We start from the raw sequence: 23,792 nt of genomic DNA on the forward strand, positions 1-23,792 counted from the left end.
TGAGCAGGGCTCAAGTTGCACAGTAATGGCATCGACGTTTCCTTGCATATACTCATATATCTGTATCTCCTCCTCTTTTTCCTTGTCCTGCTCTTTTGTTTTCGCATGAGTATATGTCCTTGTCACTTTCCCATGTGTTTGTGTTGTGTTGTGAGTTGTTTGTCACCTTTTGGACACAGTTGAGGGTGTTTTCTAGGTGTTTTTATGTGTTTGTGATTGCCTGCCATTGTTTCCTATGCGGTTCGAGTTCGGTTCGTCGAACGTTCGACGAACTGAACTCGAACGAGACCTCCGTTCGACGAACCAAACTCGAGCCGAACCACGACTGGTTTGCTCATCTCTATTCACTACTGACGTAATGAAGGTGACGCCGAAACGTGCGCGACAGGGCTGGCATCACATGTGCATACAGGTCCTTTTCTGCACAGGTAAATTCCCCTTATTTATCAGGTTTATACTTGGGAGTAGAGATGAGCGAACCAGCCGCGGTTCGGCTCGAGCTCGGTTCGCCGAACCGAGGTCCCGTTCGAGTTCGGTTCGGCGAACATTCGACGAACTGAACTCGAACCAATAGGAAAGAATGGGAGGCAATCACAAACACATAAAAACGCATTATAAATGTACACATACAGTTAATAAACATTGCCATAACACTTACCGGTGCCCGCGATGCGTCCTGCACTCTATCTCCTGTCACTATTCCTTCCGATGATCGCTGCGTCCTACCGATAACCAGCACTGACAGGACCTTCCGTGACGTCGTCAAAATAGCCATGTGACCAGTCACGTGGCTATTATCTCATTGGCTACAGACTGGTCACATGGCTTTGACGTCATGTCCTGTCCTAGGTCCTGTCATTGCACTCTCCGGTACACGGTGCACATTTGTGTATCGCCGTGTACCGGCGACATGCTCCAGCACACAGTCGACTCCCCATTCCGTTAGGGACCGGCTGACACAGCCGGTCATTAATGGAGATCACCGTTGCCATAGCAACGCAGTTAGCGGTGACGTCACCGCTAACCGCGGCTCCGGGAATCACATGATCGGAGCACCATTGCTATGGTAACGTGTCTGTCAGCGTTACCGCTGTTACCACTAACAGCCAGCAGCACTGATCTCTCACGGAGTGAAGGCTGCATGGGAAGCAGCGTCTTCCCCCATGCAGCAGTGATGGAGCAGAGCTGCATTTGTTGAACGAGAAAGACAGAAGACCAGGGCTGACAGTGAGTAATAAACATGGAGTCTCTAATGTGTCTGTGTATTTATTTCTATTAAATTATTTTTTCTCTGTGTGGTGTCTTTTTTTTAACCCTTTATTGGAGATTCTTAATGGCCAGGTCAAACGTGCCTGACATTAAGAATCTCTGGCTTAATACTAGCTAGTAAAACAAAGCTAGTATTAACTCATTATTACCCAGCAAGCCACCCGGCTTCATGGCTGTTGGAAGAGTTGGATACAGCGCCAGATGATGGCGCTTCTATGAAAGCGCCATTTTCTGTGGCGGCTGCGGACTGCAATTCGCAGCAGAGGCGCCCAGAAACCTCGGGCTATCCTGTGCTGCAGATTCCAATCCCCAGCTGCCTAGTTGTACCTGGCTGGACACAAAAATGGGGCGAAGCCCACGTCATTTGTTTTTTAATTATTTCATGAAATAAGTGAAATAATGAAAAAAAAACGGGCTTCCCTATATTTTTGGTTCCCAGCCGGGTACAAATAGGCAACTGGGGGTTGAAGGCAGCCCGTGGCTGCCTGCTGTACCTGGCTAGCATACAAAAATATGGCGAAGCCCACGTCATTTTTTTGGTGGGCAAAAAACTTCTGCATACAGTCCTAAATGGAGTATGCTGAGCCTTGTAGTTCTGCAGCTGCTGTCTGCTCTTCTCCATACAGACAGACAGCAGCTGCAGAACTACAAGGCTCAGCATACTCCATCCATGACTGTATGCAGGAGTTTTTTGCCCCCTGAAAAAATTATGTGGGCTTCGCCATATATTTGTATGCTAGCCAGGTACCACAGGCAGTTACGGCTGCCCCCAACCCCCAGTTGCCTATTTGTACCCGGCTGGGAACCAAAATTAAAGGGAAGCCCTTTTTTTATTATTTCATGAATGTCATGAAATAATTAGAAAACAAATGACGTAGGCTTCGCCCCATTTTTGTGTCCAGCCAGGTACAACTAGGCAGCTGGGGATTGGAATCCGCAGCACAGGTTGGCCTGAGCTTTCTGGGTCCCACTGCTGCGAATTGCAGTCTGCAGCCGCACTTTCATAGAAGCGCCATCTTCTGGCGTTGTATCCAACTCTTCCAGCACCTGCCTGCTATATCTGGCTAGCATACAAAAATATGGTGAAGCTCACGTCCTCTTTTTGTAGTTTTTTGGCAAAAAAAAATAAAAAATGCTTCCCTGGATTTTCCATTGCCAGTGAAGGTAACACCAAGCAGTGGGGGTTAGCAGCCAGTAGCTGCTTGGATTACCCTTAGCTAGCAATACAAAAAATGCAGCGGGAGCCCATATATATTTTTTTTAATTATTTATTTAAATAACTAAAAACAAAATGGGCTTCCCTGTATTTTGATTGCTGGACATCACAGTGCTGTAAAAATAAATCTTTAAAAAAAATGATGTAGCGCTCCGCGGTATTTTTGATTCTCAGCGCAGATAAAGCAGACAGCTATGGGTTGCCACCCCCATCTGCCTGCCGTTACCTTGGTTGGCAATCAAAATACAGGGAAGCCCATTAATTTTTTCTATTTAAAAAATAGTTAAAAAAAAATTAAGTTGGGTCCCCCCATTTTTGATAGCCAGCTAGGGTAAAGCAGACGGCTGTAGCCTGAAAACCACAGCTGGCAGCTTTACCGTGGTTGGGGATCCAATGTGGAGGTCCCCACAGGCTCTTTTTTTATAATTATTTTATAAATATTAATAATTACACAAAAAAAGTAGGGTCCCCCCCAAATTGGATCACCAGCCAAGGTAAAGCGGACAGCTGTGGTCTGGTATTCTCAGGGTGGGAAGATCCATAGTTATTGGGCCTTCACAGCCTAAAAATAGCAGGCCGCAGGCACCCCAGACGTGGCGCATCCACTAGATGCGCCAATCCTGGCGCTTCACCCCAGCTCATCCCGTGCCCTGGTGCAGTGGCAAACGGGGTAATAAATCGGGTTGATACCAGCTGTAAAGTCACCTGAGATCAAGCCCAGCAGTTTGTGATGTCATGGCGTCTATTAGATACCCAACATCATAAACTGTCAGTACTAACAAAAAAAATCGACAAAAGAAATTTATTTTAAAAAACCGTCCCCAAAACATTCCCTCTTTCACCAATTTAGTGTAAGAAAAAAAATAAAGGGGTCCCACGACGACTCTGGACCGTCTAGAATATGGGTGGAGACACTCAGGGAACGTATCCCCCATTTTCTAGGAGTGCAGACCCTTCATGTGAGGAGTGTGGGTGCAATGAATCTGCACTCACTCTTCCCGGGTCCACAGCAGCAGAATCCATGTCGTAATGGTTGCTACCAAAGCTGCAATGCCCTGCTCATGAGGTAAGGGCATGCCTAATCAGGAGAACTATTCTACATTTCCAAATATTGGTATTTGCTGATATTATTGCTATTCCACCTACTATATATTGGGGATAGGATCTTAGAGATGGAATACCCGTTTATGTCCAGTTATCCAGCTGAATGAATACTTAACAACAGAGCTTGCTATTTAGATGTGTTTTCCTGTGGCGTATAACGGACTCTCATGTTTGGTAGTCGTTCAGCAGGGAAACTATAAAAGCAAATCCCTCCATTTGGAAATGTAGTATATAGCTCTCCTGATCAATTATGTTCCTTACCTCATGAGCAGGGCATTGCAGTAATAATAATAATTTATTCATTTATATAGCGTTATTTATTCCATAGCACTGTATGTCTTTGGAGTGTGGGAGAAAACCGGAGTACCCGGAGGAAACCCACGCAAACACGGGGAGAACATACAACTCCTTGCAAATGGTGTCCTTGGTGAGAATTGAACCCAGGACCTCAGCACTGCAAGACTGCAGTGCTAACCACTGAGCCACCGTGCCGCCCATTTAGCTTACAGATGCATAACCACCACTCACTGTGTCTGAACACAGGAAGCTGAGATGACAGCAGCTCTGTGCATGCGGCAGCATCTATTGCGAAGGAGAGGGCCGTGGGGGGATCAACGCTGCACAGGTACTGTGGGACACCGGGGAACACCGGTGGGGTTATAGGGGGTGACCTGGCAGGGACTGGGGAGGAGTTTTCTGTCGCATGTGTCATGGCACATGCGACAGAAATCAGAGGAGTAGGGTGAATGCGGCCAGCGCGCTGCTGTGCGCGCGGCCATCTTAGATTTCTGGGAGGGCATCAGGGGGGGCACTTTGGCGACATCGGGGGACCGGAGGGGACCGGGGAGGAGATTTATCATGTTTGTTCATGCCAGATGGGAGATAAATAATTTTTTACCGACACTGTCATTTACTTTAACGTGATCATCGGTGTACGGTGTATACCGGTGATCACTAGAGATGAGCGAACCGGTCGCGGTTCGGCTCGAGGTTGGTTCGCCGAACGGACCTCCCGTTCGAGTTCGGTTAGTCGAACGTTCGACGAACCGAACTCGAACTGCATAGGAAACAATGGCAGGCAATCACAAACACAGAAAAACACCTAGAAAACACCCTCAAAGGTGTCCAAAAGGTCACAAACAACTCACAACACATGGGAAAGTGACAAGGACATATACTCATGCGAAAACAAAAGAGCTGGAAAAGGAAAAAGAGGAGGACACACAGATATATGAGTATATGCAAGGAAACATCGATTCCATTATTGTGCAACTTGAGCCCTGCTCATTCTTGGCTTCCAATCTTGATAAATTGCCTGAGCTCGCCACGTACGTCTTGGGGATCTTGTCGTGTCCTGCAGCCAGCGTTCTCTCGGAACCTGTCTTCAGTGCTGCTGTGGGTCTGCTGGCAGATAAGCACACGTGTCTGTCCACTGACAATGTGGACATGGCTCTCAGAGGACTTTTCTTCCCCTGGGTCAGCCAGGGGACGGGAAAGGCACGCGTATTTTTGAGAGTGCTTCATGCAAAGCATCTTTTTCTTTTTCAAAAGGGGGCTCAACCGATGCCAGTCAAGTGGGGTGTGTGTGGCCCAGTGAGTGGCAACGAGGGAGACTGTGGTTGGAGTCCCCTCGCTGTGTTTCTAAAAGAACCAAGATGAACAAGTCATGGCTCTCAGAGGACTTTTCTTCCCCGGGGTCAGCCAGGGGACGGGAAAGGCACGCGTATTTTTGAGAGTGCTTCATGCAAAGCATCTTTTTCTTTTTCAAAAGGGGGCTCAACCGATGCCAGTCAAGTGGGGTGTGTGTGGCCCAGTGAGTGGCAACGAGGGAGACTGTGGTTGGAGTCCCCTCGCTGTGTTTCTAAAAGAACCAAGATGAACAAGTCATGGCTCTCAGAGGACTTTTCTTCCCCGGGGTCAGCCAGGGGACGGGAAAGGCACGCGTATTTTTGAGAGTGCTTCATGCAAAGCATCTTTTTCTTTTTCAAAAGGGGGCTCAACCGATGCCAGTCAAGTGGGGTGTGTGTGGCCCAGTGAGTGGCAACGAGGGAGACTGTGGTTGGAGTCCCCTCGCTGTGTTTCTAAAAGAACCAAGATGAACAAGTCATGGCTCTCAGAGGACTTTTCTTCCCCGGGGTCAGCCAGGGGACGGGAAAGGCACGCGTATTTTTGAGAGTGCTTCATGCAAAGCATCTTTTTCTTTTTCAAAAGGGGGCTCAACCGATGCCAGTCAAGTGGGGTGTGTGTGGCCCAGTGAGTGGCAACGAGGGAGACTGTGGTTGGAGTCCCCTCGCTGTGTTTCTAAAAGAACCAAGATGAACAAGTCATGGCTCTCAGAGGACTTTTCTTCCCCGGGCTCAGCCAGGGGACGGGAAAGGCACGCGTATTTTTGAGAGTGCTTCATGCAAAGCATCTTTTTCTTTTTCAAAAGGGGGCTCAACCGATGCCAGTCAAGTGGGGTGTGTGTGGCCCAGTGAGTGGCAACGAGGGAGACTGTGGTTGGAGTCCCCTCGCTGTGTTTCTAAAAGAACCAAGATGAACAAGTCATGGCTCTCAGAGGACTTTTCTTCCCCGGGGTCAGCCAGGGGACGGGAAAGGCACGCGTATTTTTGAGAGTGCTTCATGCAAAGCATCTTTTTCTTTTTCAAAAGGGGGCTCAACCGATGCCAGTCAAGTGGGGTGTGTGTGGCCCAGTGAGTGGCAACGAGGGAGACTGTGGTTGGAGTCCCCTCGCTGTGTTTCTAAAAGAACCAAGATGAACAAGTCATGGCTCTCAGAGGACTTTTCTTCCCCGGGGTCAGCCAGGGGACGGGAAAGGCACGCGTATTTTTGAGAGTGCTTCATGCAAAGCATCTTTTTCTTTTTCAAAAGGGGGCTCAACCGATGCCAGTCAAGTGGGGTGTGTGTGGCCCAGTGAGTGGCAACGAGGGAGACTGTGGTTGGAGTCCCCTCGCTGTGTTTCTAAAAGAACCAAGATGAACAAGTCATGGCTCTCAGAGGACTTTTCTTCCCCGGGGTCAGCCAGGGGACGGGAAAGGCACGCGTATTTTTGAGAGTGCTTCATGCAAAGCATCTTTTTCTTTTTCAAAAGGGGGCTCAACCGATGCCAGTCAAGTGGGGTGTGTGTGGCCCAGTGAGTGGCAACGAGGGAGACTGTGGTTGGAGTCCCCTCGCTGTGTTTCTAAAAGAACCAAGATGAACAAGTCATGGCTCTCAGAGGACTTTTCTTCCCCGGGGTCAGCCAGGGAACGGGAAAGGCACGCGTATTTTTGAGAGTGCTTCATGCAAAGCATCTTTTTCTTTTTCAAAAGGGGGCTCAACCGATGCCAGTCAAGTAAGGTGTGTGTGGCCCAGTGAGTGGCAACGAGGGAGACTGTGGTTGGAGTCCCCTCGCTGTGTTTCTAAAAGAACCAAGATGAACAAGTCATGGCTCTCAGAGGACTTTTCTTCCCCGGGGTCAGCCAGGGGACGGGAAAGGCACGCGTATTTTTGAGAGTGCTTCATGCAAAGCATCTTTTTCTTTTTCAAAAGGGGGCTCAACCGATGCCAGTCAAGTGGGGTGTGTGTGGCCCAGTGAGTGGCAACGAGGGAGACTGTGGTTGGAGTCCCCTCGCTGTGTTTCTAAAAGAACCAAGATGAACAAGTCATGGCTCTCAGAGGACTTTTCTTCCCTTGAGTCAGCCAGGGGACGGGAAAGGCATGCGTATTTTTGAGAGTGCTTCATGCAAAGCATCTTTTTCTTTTTCAAAAGGGGGCTCAACCGATGCCAGTCAAGTGGGGTGTGTGTGGCCCAGTGAGTGGCAACGAGGGAGACTGTGGTTGGAGTCCCCTCGCTGTGTTTCTAAAAGAACCAAGATGAACAAGTCATGGCTCTCAGAGGACTTTTCTTCCCCGGGGTCAGCCAGGGGACGGGAAAGGCACGCGTATTTTTGAGAGTGCTTCATGCAAAGCATCTTTTTCTTTTTCAAAAGGGGGCTCAACCGATGCCAGTCAAGTGGGGTGTGTGTGGCCCAGTGAGTGGCAACGAGGGAGACTGTGGTTGGAGTCCCCTCGCTGTGTTTCTAAAAGAACCAAGATGAACAAGTCATGGCTCTCAGAGGACTTTTCTTCCCCGGGGTCAGCCAGGGGACGGGAAAGGCACGCGTATTTTTGAGAGTGCTTCATGCAAAGCATCTTTTTCTTTTTCAAAAGGGGGCTCAACCGATGCCAGTCAAGTGGGGTGTGTGTGGCCCAGTGAGTGGCAACGAGGGAGACTGTGGTTGGAGTCCCCTCGCTGTGTTTCTAAAAGAACCAAGATGAACAAGTCATGGCTCTCAGAGGACTTTTCTTCCCCGGGGTCAGCCAGGGGACGGGAAAGGCACGCGTATTTTTGAGAGTGCTTCATGCAAAGCATCTTTTTATTTTTCAAAAGGGGGCTCAACCGATGCCAGTCAAGTGGGGTGTGTGTGGCCCAGTGAGTGGCAACGAGGGAGACTGTGGTTGGAGTCCCCTCGCTGTGTTTCTAAAAGAACCAAGATGAACAAGTCATGGCTCTCAGAGGACTTTTCTTCCCCGGGGTCAGCCAGGGGACGGGAAAGGCACGCGTATTTTTGAGAGTGCTTCATGCAAAGCATCTTTTTCTTTTTCAAAAGGGGGCTCAACCGATGCCAGTCAAGTGGGGTGTGTGTGGCCCAGTGAGTGGCAACGAGGGAGACTGTGGTTGGAGTCCCCTCGCTGTGTTTCTAAAAGAACCAAGATGAACAAGTCATGGCTCTCAGAGGACTTTTCTTCCCCGGGGTCAGCCAGGGGACGGGAAAGGCACGCGTATTTTTGAGAGTGCTTCATGCAAAGCATCTTTTTCTTTTTCAAAAGGGGGCTCAACCGATGCCAGTCAAGTGGGGTGTGTGTGGCCCAGTGAGTGGCAACGAGGGAGACTGTGGTTGGAGTCCCCTCGCTGTGTTTCTAAAAGAACCAAGATGAACAAGTCATGGCTCTCAGAGGACTTTTCTTCCCCGGGGTCAGCCAGGGGACGGGAAAGGCACGCGTATTTTTGAGAGTGCTTCATGCAAAGCATCTTTTTATTTTTCAAAAGGGGGCTCAACCGATGCCAGTCAAGTGGGGTGTGTGTGGCCCAGTGAGTGGCAACGAGGGAGACTGTGGTTGGAGTCCCCTCGCTGTGTTTCTAAAAGAACCAAGATGAACAAGTCATGGCTCTCAGAGGACTTTTCTTCCCCGGGGTCAGCCAGGGGACGGGAAAGGCACGCGTATTTTTGAGAGTGCTTCATGCAAAGCATCTTTTTCTTTTTCAAAAGGGGGCTCAACCGATGCCAGTCAAGTGGGGTGTGTGTGGCCCAGTGAGTGGCAACGAGGGAGACTGTGGTTGGAGTCCCCTCGCTGTGTTTCTAAAAGAACCAAGATGAACAAGTCATGGCTCTCAGAGGACTTTTCTTCCCCGGGGTCAGCCAGGGGACGGGAAAGGCACGCGTATTTTTGAGAGTGCTTCATGCAAAGCATCTTTTTCTTTTTCAAAAGGGGGCTCAACCGATGCCAGTCAAGTGGGGTGTGTGTGGCCCAGTGAGTGGCAACGAGGGAGACTGTGGTTGGAGTCCCCTCGCTGTGTTTCTAAAAGAACCAAGATGAACAAGTCATGGCTCTCAGAGGACTTTTCTTCCCCGGGGTCAGCCAGGGGACGGGAAAGGCACGCGTATTTTTGAGAGTGCTTCATGCAAAGCATCTTTTTCTTTTTCAAAAGGGGGCTCAACCGATGCCAGTCAAGTGGGGTGTGTGTGGCCCAGTGAGTGGCAACGAGGGAGACTGTGGTTGGAGTCCCCTCGCTGTGTTATACATGCTTTTAGAAGGGCATGACATGGCTTGGAGGTTGACTTTCATAAAATGCAAACTGTTGGCTACCAAAATGCTGCCTTTCCAACAACTGTGGTTATAGGCAATGAGGAACATACTGATGAAGATGAGACGCGGATACCCGATTGGGATGACAACTTAAATATTCGGTCAGGGCAAGAAGAAACTCGGTCTGAGGGGGAGGGGAGTGCAAACACAACAATTGATGATGAAGTTCTAGATCCCACCTACTGTCAACCCACAGTCAGACACTCGAGGAGGTCAATAGAGGCGGTGGAGGAGGATGCAACCGACGTCGAAGTAACCTGGCGCCTTCCTGGACACAGTCGGAGCACTGGTAGCACGTCTACAACTGCATCCTCAGCCACCACTCTGCCTCTGAGCATTATTCGGGGTGGATCAACAGGTCGCATGGCCTCTAAGCCTTGCCTAGCCTGGTCCTTTTTTGACATAAAAAAAGATCGGCCAAATTATGTGATCTGTAACATTTGCCATGGTTATCTTAGTAGAGGTCAAAACCTCAGCAGTTTGACAACTTCTTCCATGAATCGTCACATGAATAAATATCATATGGCCTGGTGGGAAGCTCACCGTGCTGCAATGCGGCCTAGTGGAGCCAACCATCCACCGCCTGCCCCTTCCAGGGCATCCGCGCGCTCGTCATCTTCTAGGACTGTGGGGACAGCTGTCACACCTGTATTTCCACCCACAACTTCCACCACTGTAACCGCAACAGGCAGTTTGCTTGGTAGGTCGTCAGTTGGTTTGGAAGGGGAAACAAGTGAGTGTGTACAGCTCTCTCAGACATCGATAGCACCAACTTTGGATGAAGGCAACATCATGTCTCCGCCTGCACTTTCCTCCCAAAGCTGCATTTTTCCAGGGACACCCTACTCAACACCGTCTACACACAGCAGCCAGATCTCTGTCCCTCAGATGTGGTCAAATAAAAGGCCACTTCCTTCGACCCATGACAAAGCGAAGAGGTTGACTCTATCCCTCTGTAAGCTGTTGGCTACAGAAATGCTGCCTTTCCGCCTAGTGGACACACAGGATTTTAGAGACCTTATATCTGTCGCTGTGCCCCAGTACCAGATGCCTAGTCGCCACTACTTCTCTAAGAAAGGTGTGCCCGCGCTACACCAGCATGTCGCACACAATATCACCGCTTCCTTGAGAAACTCTGTGTGTGAACGGGTGAATTTCACCACCGATACTTGGACCAGTAAGCATGGACAGGGACGTTACATGTCGCTGACTGGGCACTGGGTAACTATGGTGATAGATGGTGAAGAGTCTGCTGCACAAGTCTTGCCGTCCCCACGACTTGTGTGTCAATCCTCTGTCTGTCCAAGTTCCGCCACTGCTTCTGCATCCTCCACCTCATCTGGGTCCTCCACCTCCGCCCCAAGCCTGCCTGGTCAGGCCACCAGCGTTCTCACTGCGCAGAAGGAATGACGCACCCCTCATTACTATGCTGGCAGCAGAGCGCAACGGCATCAGGCGGTCTTTAGCTTGACATGTCTTGGGAATAAGAGTCACACAGCTGAGGAGTTGTGGTCAGCTCTGCGGTCCGAGTTTAATAAATGGTTGTCTCCACTCAACCTGCAGCCTGGTAAGGCCGTGTGCGACAATGCTGCAAACCTGGGTGCGGCCCTTCGCCTGGGCAAGGTGACACACGTGCCTTGTATGGCTCACGTGTTGAACCTTGTTGTCCAGCAATTTTTAACACACTATCCCGGCCTAGATGGCCTTCTGACCAGGGCACGGAAACTGTCTGCAGTGCTCACTTCCGCCGTTCAACCGCCGCAGCTGAGCGACTTGCATCGCTCCAGAAGTCTTTCGGCCTGCCGGTTCATCGCCTGAAATACGATGTGGCGACACGCTGGAATTCAACTCTCCACATGTTACAGCGACTGTGGCAGCACCGCAGAGCCCTGGTGCAATACGTCATGACGTATAGCCTGGGCCAACGGGATGCAGAGGTGGGGCAGATCACCCTGATGGAGTGATCTCAGATCAAGGACCTATGCACCCTTCTGCACAGTTTCGACATGGCGACGAATATGTTTAGCGCTGACAATGCCATTATCAGCATGACGATTACAGTCATTTACATGCTGGAGCACACGCTAAACACTATTCGGAGTCAGGGGGTGGGACAACAGGAAGGGGAGGAACTACAGGAGGATTCATATGCGCAAGACACAACAACATCACCAAGGTCCAGACGTTCATCATCACCAACGCGGCAGGCATGGGACCATGGAGGACAGGGATCAACAAGGGCGCATGGTAGCAGGCGAGATGTTGAGGAAGGTGCAGGAGGACATGAAGATATGGAGGACGAACTGTCCATGGACATGGAAGACTCAGCAGATGAGGGGGACCTTGGTCAAATTTAAGTTGAAAGAGGTTGGGGGGAGATGACAGAGGAAGAAAGAACGGTTAGCACCTCTATGCCACAAACACAGCGTGGACTTGGTCTGCATGGCTGCACAAGACACATGAGTGCCTTCTTGTTGCACTACCTCCAACATGACCCTCGTATTGTCAAAATTAGAAGTGATGATGACTACTGGCTTGCCACACTATTAGATCCCCGGGACAAGTCCAAATTTTGTGACATAATTCCACCCATAGAAAGGGACGCACGTATGCAGGAGTATCAGCAGAAGCTGTTACTCGATCTTAGCTCGGCTTTTCCACCAAACAACCGTGCAGGTGAAGGGAGTGATTCTCCCAGTTGTAACTTGACAAACATGGGACGGCCTCGTCATCTTCAACAGTCTACCCGTACCAGTAGGACCGTATCTGGTGCTGGTAACAGCAATTTTATGGAATCTTTTCATAATTTTTTTAGACCCTCCTTTGCAAGGCCACCAGAGACATCAAGTGTGTCACATAGTCAACGGATGGAGAGGATGATACAGGAGTATCTCCAAATGAACATCGATGCAATGACTTTGCAAATGGAGCCTTGCTCCTTTTGTGCTTCAAATCTAGAAAAATGTCAAGAGCTCTCCAGTTACGCCTTGAAGATTTTGTCGTGTCCAGCTGCCAGCGTTGTCTCTGAACGTGTCTTCAGTGCTGCTGGGTGTGTGCTGACAGATAAGCGCACGCGTCTGTCCAGTGACAATGTGGACAGACTGACGTTCATCAAAATGAACAAGTCATGGATCCAGAAGGAATTTACTACCCCTGTGTCATCCTGGGGAGAGTAAATGCTTGTGGATTTGGAATGTGCTTGATGCAAATCAAAACATCCTGTTTGCAACTAGGGCACAAGTCCTGCCACTGATGGGGTGTCTGTGTGCCCAATTTGGGGAAAAAAGGTAGACTCCGCTTGGAGTAACCCTTGCTTGCTGTGTTTTTTAAAAATGATACAAGATGAACAGATCTGAAGGCAAGATGAAGGCAACATCATGTCTCCGCCTGCACTTTTCTCACAAACCTGCATTTTTCCAGGGACACCCTACTCAACACCGTCTACAGACAGCAGCCAGATCTCTGTCCCTCAGATGTGGTCAAATAAAAGGCCACTTACTGCGACCCATGACAACGCTAAGTGGTTGACTCTATCCCTCTGTAAGCTGTTGGCTACCGAAATGCTGCCTTTACGCGTAGTGGACACACAGGATTTTACAGACCTTATGTCTGTCGCTGTGCCCCAGTACCAGATGCCCAATCACCACTGCTTCTCCAAGAAAAGCATGCCCGCGCTACACCAGCATGTCGCACACAACATCACCACTTCCTTGAGAAAATCTGTGTGCGACAGGGTGCATTTCAACACAGATACTTGGACCAGTAAGCATAGACAGGGTCATTACATGTCACTGACTGGGCACTGGCAAACTATGGTGAGAGATGGAGAAGGGTCTGCTGTACAAGTCTTGCCGTCCCCACGAGTTGTTTCAATCCTTGTTCTGTATGTAGAAGTTAATACACTGCTTCTGCCTCTTCAACCTCGTGTGGGTCCTCTACCTTGGCGCAAACCCTGTGTGGTCAGGCCACCCTTCCTTGCAACTGCGCACAAGGACTACCACACACCTCCTTACTATGCTGGCAGCAGAGCTCAATGCCATCAGGCGGTCAAAGTTTTACTTTGAAATGTATGGGAAATGTGAGTCACACCGCTATTACAGAGAATAGTAGTCAGGCAGGGTCAAAACATTAATTGAGGAACAGGAACAGAATGGGACGGCCAGGAAAGAATCAGAAAACAAGCAGAGGTGAAATGCGTATCGGCCAACAAGGTACATAAACAGCAAGCAGGAAAAGTAGTCAGGTAACAAGCACACAAAATCATAAAACTGAACTGGGGGTAAAATTAACCAGAGGTTCATAGCTATGTCTGGCAGTGGTCTGCAGACAGGATGGGCATAAAAAAGGGTGTGGTGTCTTCCCATTGGTTGTAGCTGAATGATGGTATTTCATCTGTGAGATACCCACCAGCTACATTCAGCCAGAGATTCTGCATCTGTCAAGGTAATAAAGCCCAGTGGGTGAGCATAACCTGCGTCCACCTGCGCCGCTGGCATCGACTACTCTCCCATCATCAGCACTATTCATGAAAGGAACACGTTGTCACCTGGCGACCGGAGTACAAATTGACGGAGCGGACTCCGTTGGTGACTTAACAGCCGTGTGCGGCAATGATGCAAACCTGGCTGCGGGCCATCCTCAGGGCAATGTGACACACGTGCCTTTTAGGGCTCACGTGTTGAACCGAATTCGCCAGCAATTTTTAAAACACCATCACGGCCTACATGGCCTTGTGCAGTGGGCACGCTCGCTATGTGCTCACTTCCATCGTGCGCACACAGCAGCTCAACAACTTTCATCACTCCGGAAGTCTTAGGGTCTGGCAGTTAAACGCCGTAAATGCGATGTTTCGACACGCAGGAATTTGAATCTGCACATGTTGCAGCGTGTGTGGCAGCACCGCAGAGCCCTGCTGAAATACGGTAAGACATATAGCCTGGGATAACTTGATCCAGAGGTGGTGCAGATCACGCTGCTGGAATGGTGTCAGATCAAGGACCTATGCACCCTGCTACACAGTTTTGAAATGTCGACGAAGATGTTTAGCACTGGCAATGTCATTCTCAGCGTGACAATTCTGGTCATCTACATGATGGAGCACACTGTAATTATTATTCGGAGTCAGGTGTTGGGACAAGAGGAAGGGGAGGAAGTACAGGAGGAGTCATATGCGGAAGGGATAACAAGATCTACGAGGTCCAGATGGTCAGCGGCACCTATGCGGCAGTCATGGTGAGGGAGAGGGATTAACAAGGGCGCATAGTATCAGCAAAAAGTGTTGATGAAAGTGCAGGAGCCCATGAAGAAATGGAGGACGAACTGGCGATGGGCATGGAAGACTCAGCAGATGAGTGAGAGCTTGCTCACATTTCGGTTGTGCGAGGTTGGGGGGAGAGGGCAGAGGAAGGATGCACGATTCTCACCTCTCTGCCACCAACACACCAAGGACTTGGTCCTCCTGGATGCACAAGACACATGAGCGCCTTCTTGCTGCACTACCTACATGACCCTCGGATTGTATGAATTTGAACTAATCCTGAATACTGGGTTGCCACACTGTTAGATCCCCGGTACAAGACAAAATTTGGCGAACTAATTCCTGCCATAGAAATAGACGCACGTATACAGGAGTATCTGCAGAATGTGGTACGCAATCTTAGATCTACTTGTCCACTAAACACCAGTGCTGCACAGAGTAAATCTCAACGCTTTGTCATGGATAGGAGGAAATGGTCTTTTACTTGTCCACATCGGAGGGACCGAGGGATGGCTGCTGTGCTGAGATGGCGTTGAGTACGGTGTCCCTGCACAGTTGCACTTTTGGTCATATCCCAAAATGAAATGAAAAAGGACAGATGCTGTTGGAAAGGGGAACAGGTGTGTTGGAAAGGGGAAAAAAGTTTTGGTCCGTGGATTTGGTGGTTAAGCAACTGTAACATTTGCTGAAGAAACAACATCTGTTACAGTGGGACTGGCAGATTTGGATAAAGTGGTATATAATCTGTGACCGATATATAACGAAGATTAATAAGAAAAGAAAGAGAAAGGTATATATCCCCATCAGCAGTCAGTGTCCACCGTGCTCCCAGTTGGAAAAGGAGAGGTTGGCAACTTGAAGGTTTGGTGGAGGATACAGAGCTGTGTGGCTATGAAACTAATAGTAGCCTGAACCGAGTTAGACGCCATTCGGATCTGGAGACTGTGAGCCCTGTTAGCGTCACAGGGTCCACATGCCCACCCAGCCCAGGAACTCCCTGTTAACAACTTAGGGGCCATTGAGTACGCTGACCGTGTGCGTAGGGGCCACACCTGTGGACAGCAGGCGCATCAGCAGCAGCAGGCCTGTTAATGCCACTGGGCTGCACAAGCAGGACTGTTAGGACAGGAGCTGGTCTTAACCGTTCTGCGTTACCAACTGTGGTGGTGGCCTGCATCCACCACCCGATCCCTGCCTACCTCTGGCCTAAAGCCGCAATGGGTTCAACACATGGAGGTGTGCTCTTTCGGAGCATAATAGAAGACTGCGCACCTCCTGGTTGGCTCCAGCCCCTTTTATAACCTGGGTCCGCCCCAAACCAGGGTGAACCACAATGCACCTCCTGGAGACAAAAGTAGAGTGACACGTCATGAGTGGCATAACTAGCGTCCTATTTGGAAACGCAACTTCAATGATGACCTCATGGCTGCCATGACCCAAACACCTCACCAGTCATCGTCTGAGCATCAATAATGCGGTGACAAGTCATAGGTGTGGGCCTCTGCAAGACATTTGGGAGGACACCTGATGCCCTGTGGTCTATATGGGACCCCCACATCAGGGCCAGGGCCAAAGAGTTCATTACCGGACCTAGTCTCTGATGCAGGAAGTGCCTGAGCATGCTCAGTATCATGAAATACAGTCTCTGAAAAAAGACTATCAGCTTTAGCATGGTGTCTATGCCCAAAACAGGACTTATACCCGGCACGGAATGCAAGCACCTGTGCAAAGAGGCTTTTCACACTTAGTGTGGGAGCATGCGCTGTATCCCGAAATGAAAACTTAGCGTCAGGAATGGCACAGTCAGGCTGAGCATACTCACTAGGCGAAACACTGTAATTATGCTGCAGCTGGGGTACATCGGCACACGCATGCGCACTAGCTGCCTCTCCACACTTAGACGTGGAGGGGAAATTTGTCTTGGAGATGCTGTCTATGAACAGAAGGAAAAGCTAAAGGAAGCCTGACTTTCTATCCCTCCGAATTATGAAATGCAGCAATGAATTCCATGAGTTTGCTATAACATTAGCGTAGCAAAATGTGCATGAGGGTGTGATGTAGAGGTGCTAGAAATAGCTTGTCACCAGTGGGGCACTAATGGAATACAACAGCCAGTTCTATGATGCCACAAAATGGCAGTATTTTGTGCTATCATTATAGCTTATTAAAAACAGAGCACGAGGTTGTCATGCAGAGGTGCTGCACATAGATTTGCAGTAGTGTGAATTGACAAAAGTACAATAGCCACGTTTAGGATACAACTAGGTACAGTGAGTGTTTGCTAGTATAATGGCTGAGTTTAAAAAAGTTTGAGTGTGCAATGCAGGCAGATGTCCTGCAAATAACGTTCCAATACTGTGAATTGAAAAAAGTACAATAGCCACGTTTAGGATACAACTAGGTACAGTGAGTGTTTGCTAGTATAATGGCTGAGTTTAAAAAAGTTTGAGTGTGCAATGCAGGCAGACGTGCTGCAAATAACGTTCCAATACTGTGAATTGACAAAAGTACAATAGCCACGTTTAGGATACAACTAGGTACAGTGAGTGTTTGCTAGTATAATGGCTGAGTTTAAAAAAGTTTGAGTGTGCAATGCAGGCAGATGTCCTGCAAATAACGTTCCAATACTGTGAATTGACAAAAGTACAATAGCCACGTTTAGGATACAACTAGGTACAGTGAGTGTTTGCTAGTATAATGGCTGAGTTTAAAAAAGTTTGAGTGTGCAATGCAGGCAGATGTCCTGCAAATAACGTTCCAATACTGTGAATTGACAAAAGTACAATAGCCACGTTTAGGATACAACTAGGTACAGTGAGTGTTTGCTAGTATAATGGCTGAGTTTAAAAAAGTTTGAGTGTGCAATGCAGGCAGATGTCCTGCAAATAACGTTCCAATACTGTGAATTGACAAAAGTACAATAGCCACGTTTAGGATACAACTAGGTACAGTGAGTGTTTGCTAGTATAATGGCTGAGTTTAAAAAAGTTTGAGTGTGCAATGCAGGCAGATGTCCTGCAAATAACGTTCCAATACTGTGAATTGACAAAAGTACAATAGCCACGTTTAGGATACAACTAGGTACAGTGAGTGTTTGCTAGTATAATGGCTGAGTTTAAAAAAGTTTGAGTGTGCAATGCAGGCAGACGTGCTGCAAATAACGTTCTAATACTGTGAATTGAAAAAAGTACAATAGCCACGTTTAGGATACAACTAGGTACAGTGAGTGTTTGCTAGTATAATGGCTGAGTTTAAAAAAGTTTGAGTGTGCAATGCAGGCAGATGTCCTGCAAATAACGTTCCAATACTGTGAATTGACAAAAGTACAATAGCCACGTTTAGGATACAACTAGGTACAGTGAGTGTTTGCTAGTATAATGGCTGAGTTTAAAAAAGTTTGAGTGTGCAATGCAGGCAGATGTCCTGCAAATAACGTTCCAATACTGTGAATTGACAAAAGTACAATAGCCACGTTTAGGATACAACTAGGTACAGTGAGTGTTTGCTAGTATAATGGCTGAGTTTAAAAAAGTTTGAGTGTGCAATGCAGGCAGATGTCCTGCAAATAACGTTCCAATACTGTGAATTGACAAAAGTACAATAGCCACGTTTAGGATACAACTAGGTACAGTGAGTGTTTGCTAGTATAATGGCTGAGTTTAAAAAAGTTTGAGTGTGCAATGCAGGCAGACGTGCTGCAAATAACGTTCTAATACTGTGAATTGAAAAAAGTACAATAGCCACGTTTAGGATACAACTAGGTACAGTGAGTGTTTGCTAGTATAATGGCTGAGTTTAAAAAAGTTTGAGTGTGCAATGCAGGCAGATGTCCTGCAAATAACGTTCCAATACTGTGAATTGACAAAAGTACAATAGCCACGTTTAGGATACAACTAGGTACAGTGAGTGTTTGCTAGTATAATGGCTGAGTTTAAAAAAGTTTGAGTGTGCAATGCAGGCAGACGTGCTGCAAATAACGTTCCAATACTGTGAATTGACAAAAGTACAATAGCCACGTTTAGGATACAACTAGGTACAGTGAGTGTTTGCTAGTATAATGGCTGAGTTTAAAAAAGTTTGAGTGTGCAATGCAGGCAGATGTCATGCAAATAACGTTCTAATACTGTGAATTGACAAAAGTACAATAGCCACGTTTAGGATACAACTAGGTACAGTGAGTGTTTGCTAGTATAATGGCTGAGTTTAAAAAAGTTTGAGTGTGCAATGCAGGCAGATGTCCTGCAAATAACGTTCTAATACTGTGAATTGACAAAAGTACAATAGCCACGTTTAGGATACAACTAGGTACAGTGAGTGTTTGCTAGTATAATGGCTGAGTTTAAAAAAGTTTGAGTGTGCAATGCAGGCAGATGTCCTGCAAATAACGTTCCAATACTGTGAATTGACAAAAGTACAATAGCCACGTTTAGGATACAACTAGGTACAGTGAGTGTTTGCTAGTATAATGGCTGAGTTTAAAAAAGTTTGAGTGTGCAATGCAGGCAGACGTGCTGCAAATAACGTTCCAATACTGTGAATTGACAAAAGTACAATAGCCACGTTTAGGATACAACTAGGTACAGTGAGTGTTTGCTAGTATAATGGCTGAGTTTAAAAAAGTTTGAGTGTGCAATGCAGGCAGATGTCCTGCAAATAACGTTCTAATACTGTGAATTGACAAAAGTACAATAGCCACGTTTAGGATACAACTAGGTACAGTGAGTGTTTGCTAGTATAATGGCTGAGTTTAAAAAAGTTTGAGTGTGCAATGCAGGCAGATGTCCTGCAAATAACGTTCCAATACTGTGAATTGACAAAAGTACAATAGCCACGTTTAGGATACAACTAGGTACAGTGAGTGTTTGCTAGTATAATGGCTGAGTTTAAAAAAGTTTGAGTGTGCAATGCAGGCAGACGTGCTGCAAATAACGTTCCAATACTGTGAATTGACAAAAGTACAATAGCCACGTTTAGGATACAACTAGGTACAGTGAGTGTTTGCTAGTATAATGGCTGAGTTTAAAAAAGTTTGAGTGTGCAATGCAGGCAGATGTCCTGCAAATAACGTTCCAATACTGTGAATTGACAAAAGTACAATAGCCACGTTTAGGATACAACTAGGTACAGTGAGTGTTTGCTAGTATAATGGCTGAGTTTAAAAAAGTTTGAGTGTGCAATGCAGGCAGATGTCCTGCAAATAACGTTCCAATACTGTGAATTGACAAAAGTACAATAGCCACGTTTAGGATACAACTAGGTACAGTGAGTGTTTGCTAGTATAATGGCTGAGTTTAAAAAAGTTTGAGTGTGCAATGCAGGCAGACGTGCTGCAAATAACGTTCCAATACTGTGAATTGACAAAAGTACAATAGCCACGTTTAGGATACAACTAGGTACAGTGAGTGTTTGCTAGTATAATGGCTGAGTTTAAAAAAGTTTGAGTGTGCAATGCAGGCAGATGTCCTGCAAATAACGTTCTAATACTGTGAATTGACAAAAGTACAATAGCCACGTTTAGGATACAACTAGGTACAGTGAGTGTTTGCTAGTATAATGGCTGAGTTTAAAAAAGTTTGAGTGTGCAATGCAGGCAGATGTCCTGCAAATAACGTTCCAATACTGTGAATTGACAAAAGTACAATAGCCACGTTTAGGATACAACTAGGTACAGTGAGTGTTTGCTAGTATAATGGCTGAGTTTAAAAAAGTTTGAGTGTGCAATGCAGGCAGATGTCCTGCAAATAACGTTCTAATACTGTGAATTGACAAAAGTACAATAGCCACGTTTAGGATACAACTAGGTACAGTGAGTGTTTACTAGTATAATGGCTGAGTTTAAAAAAGTTTGAGTGTGCAATGCAGGCAGATGTCCTGCAAATAACGTTCCAATACTGTGAATTGACAAAAGTGCAATAGCCACGTTTAGGATACAACTAGGTACAGTGAGTGTTTGCTAGTATAATGGCTGAGTTTAAAAAAGTTTGAGTGTGCAATGCAGGCAGATGTCCTGCAAATAACGTTCTAATACTGTGAATTGACAAAAGTACAATAGCCACGTTTAGGATACAACTAGGTACAGTGAGTGTTTGCTAGTATAATGGCTGAGTTTAAAAAAGTTTGAGTGTGCAATGCAGGCAGATGTCCTGCAAATAACGTTCCAATACTGTGAATTGACAAAAGTACAATAGCCACGTTTAGGATACAACTAGGTACAGTGAGTGTTTGCTAGTATAATGGCTGAGTTTAAAAAAGTTTGAGTGTGCAATGCAGGCAGATGTCCTGCAAATAACGTTCTAATACTGTGAATTGACAAAAGTACAATAGCCACGTTTAGGATACAACTAGGTACAGTGAGTGTTTGCTAGTATAATGGCTGAGTTTAAAAAAGTTTGAGTGTGCAATGCAGGCAGACGTGCTGCAAATAACGTTCTAATACTGTGAATTGACAAAAGTACAATAGCCACGTTTAGGATACAACTAGGTACAGTGAGTGTTTGCTAGTATAATGGCTGAGTTTAAAAAAGTTTGAGTGTGCAATGCAGGCAGATGTCATGCAAATAACGTTCTAATACTGTGAATTGACAAAAGTACAATAGCCACGTTTAGGATACAACTAGGTACAGTGAGTGTTTGCTAGTATAATGGCTGAGTTTAAAAAAGTTTGAGTGTGCAATGCAGGCAGATGTCCTGCAAATAACTTTCTAATACTGTGAATTGACAAAAGTACAATAGCCACGTTTAGGATACAACTAGGTACAGTGAGTGTTTGCTAGTATAATGGCTGAGTTTAAAAAAGTTTGAGTGTGCAATGCACGCAGATGTCCTGCAAATAACGTTCCAATACTGTGAATTGACAAAAGTACAATAGCCACGTTTAGGATACAACTAGGTACAGTGAGTGTTTGCTAGTATAATGGCTGAGTTTAAAAAAGTTTGAGTGTGCAATGCAGGCAGACGTGCTGCAAATAACGTTCCAATACTGTGAATTGACAAAAGTACAATAGCCACGTTTAGGATACAACTAGGTACAGTGAGTGTTTGCTAGTATAATGGCTGAGTTTAAAAAAGTTTGAGTGTGCAATGCAGGCAGATGTCCTGCAAATAACGTTCTAATACTGTGAATTGACAAAAGTACAATAGCCACGTTTAGGATACAACTAGGTACAGTGAGTGTTTGCTAGTATAATGGCTGAGTTTAAAAAAGTTTGAGTGTGCAATGCACGCAGATGTCCTGCAAATAACGTTCCAATACTGTGAATTGACAAAAGTACAATAGCCACGTTTAGGATACAACTAGGTACAGTGAGTGTTTGCTAGTATAATGGCTGAGTTTAAAAAAGTTTGAGTGTGCAATGCAGGCAGACGTGCTGCAAATAACGTTCCAATACTGTGAATTGACAAAAGTACAATAGCCACGTTTAGGATACAACTAGGTACAGTGAGTGTTTGCTAGTATAATGGCTGAGTTTAAAAAAGTTTGAGTGTGCAATGCAGGCAGATGTCCTGCAAATAACGTTCCAATACTGTGAATTGACAAAAGTACAATAGCCACGTTTAGGATACAACTAGGTACAGTGAGTGTTTGCTAGTATAATGGCTGAGTTTAAAAAAGTTTGAGTGTGCAATGCAGGCAGATGTCCTGCAAATAACGTTCCAATACTGTGAATTGACAAAAGTACAATAGCCACGTTTAGGATACAACTAGGTACAGTGAGTGTTTGCTAGTATAATGGCTGAGTTTAAAAAAGTTTGAGTGTGCAATGCAGGCAGATGTCCTGCAAATAACGTTCTAATACTGTGAATTGACAAAAGTACAATAGCCACGTTTAGGATACAACTAGGTACAGTGAGTGTTTGCTAGTATAATGGCTGAGTTTAAAAAAGTTTGAGTGTGCAATGCAGGCAGATGTCCTGCAAATAACGTTCCAATACTGTGAATTGACAAAAGTACAATAGCCACGTTTAGGATACAACTAGGTACAGTGAGTGTTTGCTAGTATAATGGCTGAGTTTAAAAAAGTTTGAGTGTGCAATGCAGGCAGATGTCCTGCAAATAACGTTCTAATACTGTGAATTGACAAAAGTACAATAGCCACGTTTAGGATACAACTAGGTACAGTGAGTGTTTGCTAGTATAATGGCTGAGTTTAAAAACGTTTGAGTGTGCAATGCAGGCAGATGTCCTGCAAATAACGTTCCAATACTGTGAATTGACAAAAGTACAATAGCCACGTTTAGGATACAACTAGGTACAGTGAGTGTTTGCTAGTATAATGGCTGAGTTTAAAAAAGTTTGAGTGTGCAATGCAGGCAGATGTCCTGCAAATAACGTTCTAATACTGTGAATTGACAAAAGTACAATAGCCACGTTTAGGATACAACTAGGTACAGTGAGTGTTTGCTAGTATAATGGCTGAGTTTAAAAAAGTTTGAGTGTGCAATGCAGGCAGATGTCCTGCAAATAACGTTCCAATACTGTGAATTGACAAAAGTACAATAGCCACGTTTAGGATACAACTAGGTACAGTGAGTGTTTGCTAGTATAATGGCTGAGTTTAAAAAAGTTTGAGTGTGCAATGCAGGCAGACGTGCTGCAAATAACGTTCCAATACTGTGAATTGACAAAAGTACAATAGCCACGTTTAGGATACAACTAGGTACAGTGAGTGTTTGCTAGTATAATGGCTGAGTTTAAAAAAGTTTGAGTGTGCAATGCAGGCAGATGTCCTGCAAATAACGTTCCAATACTGTGAATTGACAAAAGTACAATAGCCACGTTTAGGATACAACTAGGTACAGTGAGTGTTTGCTAGTATAATGGCTGAGTTTAAAAAAGTTTGAGTGTGCAATGCAGGCAGATGTCCTGCAAATAACGTTCCAATACTGTGAATTGACAAAAGTACAATAGCCACGTTTAGGATACAACTAGGTACAGTGAGTGTTTGCTAGTATAATGGCTGAGTTTAAAAAAGTTTGAGTGTGCAATGCAGGCAGACGTGCTGCAAATAACGTTCTAATACTGTGAATTGACAAAAGTACAATAGCCACGTTTAGGAT

This window comes from Anomaloglossus baeobatrachus, chromosome 1 (assembly GCF_048569485.1).
Source record: "Anomaloglossus baeobatrachus isolate aAnoBae1 chromosome 1, aAnoBae1.hap1, whole genome shotgun sequence".
NCBI classification, from domain to species: domain Eukaryota; kingdom Metazoa; phylum Chordata; class Amphibia; order Anura; family Aromobatidae; genus Anomaloglossus; species Anomaloglossus baeobatrachus.